The sequence below is a fragment of the Rhagoletis zephyria genome, unplaced genomic scaffold (assembly GCF_001687245.7).
Source record: "Rhagoletis zephyria isolate East Lansing unplaced genomic scaffold, Rhagoletis_zephyria_1.1 Rzeph_scaffold_08033, whole genome shotgun sequence".
NCBI classification, from domain to species: domain Eukaryota; kingdom Metazoa; phylum Arthropoda; class Insecta; order Diptera; family Tephritidae; genus Rhagoletis; species Rhagoletis zephyria.
Window position 1 is genome coordinate 22,615 of NW_016165114.1, and position 2,154 is coordinate 24,768.

At 37.6% G+C, this 2,154-nt stretch overlaps 1 long non-coding RNA gene across 1 annotated transcript in view; it reads left to right on the forward strand.

Moving 5' to 3' along the window:
- The window catches only part of LOC108374707 (uncharacterized), a 16,535-nt gene extending 15,022 nt beyond the window's left edge, over positions 1 to 1,513 (forward strand). Inside the window, exon 3 of the long non-coding RNA XR_001849076.1 lies at positions 1,501 to 1,513. This is a non-coding gene — a long non-coding RNA (uncharacterized LOC108374707). The remainder of the gene's footprint in view (positions 1 to 1,500) is intronic.
- The last annotated feature ends 641 nt before the right edge of the window (positions 1,514 to 2,154 follow it).

A 2,154-nucleotide genomic window follows, 5' to 3' on the forward strand; every position in this document is an offset into this window, starting at 1 on the left:
ATCATGTTTCATATCAAAATGGTTTTATCCACTTTGATATGAAACATGATGTTTAAATTTTGATATTTACGTGAAATACATAATAGTAACAGAAACATATTGTACAGGTTGACCTCGTACAACATGGGGACTAAATTGGGACTACTACTTGTCCCAAAAATCCCGAAGTAGTCTCGAAAATCCTGAAGAAGTCTCGAAAATTCCGAATTAGTGCCGCTGATCCCGAAAATCTCAAAGTAGTCTCGAAAATTTGAATTAGTCCCGAGAATCCCGAAATAGCCCAAAAATCCCGAAGTAGTCCCGAAGATTCCGAAAATCCTGAAGAAGTCTCGAGATTCCAAATTAGTGCCGCGGATCCCGAAAATCTCAAAGTGGTCCCGAAAATCCTGAATTAGGTCCAAAAATCCCGAAGTAGTCCCGCAGATACCGAAAATCCTGAAGAAGTCTCGAAAATTCCGAATTAGTGCCGCGGATCCCGAAAATCTCAAAGTAGTCCCGAAAAACCCGAAGAAAGTCCGAGAATCCCGAAATAGCCAAAAATCTCGAAGTAGTCCCGAAGATTCCGAAAATCCTGAAGAAGTCTCGAAAATTCCGAATTAGTGCCGCGGATCCCGAAAATCTCAAAGTAGTCTCGAAAATCCCGAATTAGTCCCGAGAATCCCGAAATAGCCCAAAAATCCCGAAGTAGTCCCGAAGATTCCGACAATCCTGAAGAAGTCTCGAAAATCCCAAAATAGTACACAAATCCCGAAATAGACTAAAAATCTTGAAGTAGTCCCGAAGATTCCGAAAATCCCGAAGAAGTCTCGAAAATCTCGAATTAGTCCCAAGGATCCCGAAGATTTTCGTGGAACTGGAAGTTGGAAGATACTTAAATATCTTATTTGCGTCGCATAACAAAAGTATTATTTATTGAAAAATTACAAATCAAATTGATTTGCTCTACAAATCAAATCAAAAATTTGTAAAAAAAAAAACTAAATCATAATCATAATTTCTTAATTGATAGCGGATTTTAAATCAATAACATGACCGTGACGTTGACGTTGCTTGTATCTCTCTATGTCTCTATCAACAGCAAATTTGATATGTTTCTTCGCACTTCTAACACTTATTTTTCTTCTTCCAGCGATAAGTGTCCGTGTCCAACAGCAACGGANCTATCAACAGCAAATTTGATATGTTTCTACGCACTTCTAACACTTATTTTTCTTCTTCCAGCGATAAGTGTCCGTGTCCAACAGCAACGGAAATTATATGAAAAATAACCCTTTCCCACTGAGAGGAGCACACATCTACAAAAAATAAACCACCTGTTCTGTTTTGTGGGTTATTTTTTACCTTAAATAGTGACGGTTATTTTGGGACGTTTTCAAAGTGTTGACGGTTATTTTCGACCTCTGGTGGTCATGAATTTCCACGCATAAATTCAAATTCTAGAGAATTGCAAGCGTATGTACGTTGTCGTTGTTTTAAGTACATTTCTTGATAAATATGAAGTGGAATTTTTGTAATATTTTCAGTCTTGTACAAAAATTTTAGTGAACGGACGTGTTGTGCGATACTATTTTCAGCACAAACGGGCTTTTACAAGATATGCGTTTGCATATGTAAGTGCTACTTTTTTNCAAAGCGAAATAAATTTTGTCCTCTTCACTCCCTGGCGGCAACAATGACTCGGTTCTATAGTGAATGCCTAGAAGCTTTACAGTATAGTAGGTGGCAATTTCAAAATGGGTGCGAATCATTGTTCTACAGAAATGCAATATACATATACCTATTTCAGACGAAATAACTTAAAAGTTTGAGCGCATAATAATATTGGAAAATCACATCCATTGGGCCAATTGCAACGCAGGAGCGTTCGATATACTCAATGGTGCAACAGGTCGATTTAATCTGACCTTCACGGCCCCTTTTCTCACTTGGCTATTTTTAGTAATAGCTCGACTTCAGCACCACTTGGCAGCACGTTTTTGCAATAGTATTGCATACATATTTAAAACATTAGCCAAATCGGATCATAAATAAGATTTTTAGTAATAACTCAACTACAGCGCCAACTGTCGGATTAAATTGTGAAACTAAACCATCCAGAGACCCACTCAAATACACAAAAAGTTTCGTTAAAATCCGTACAACCATTTAGGAGGA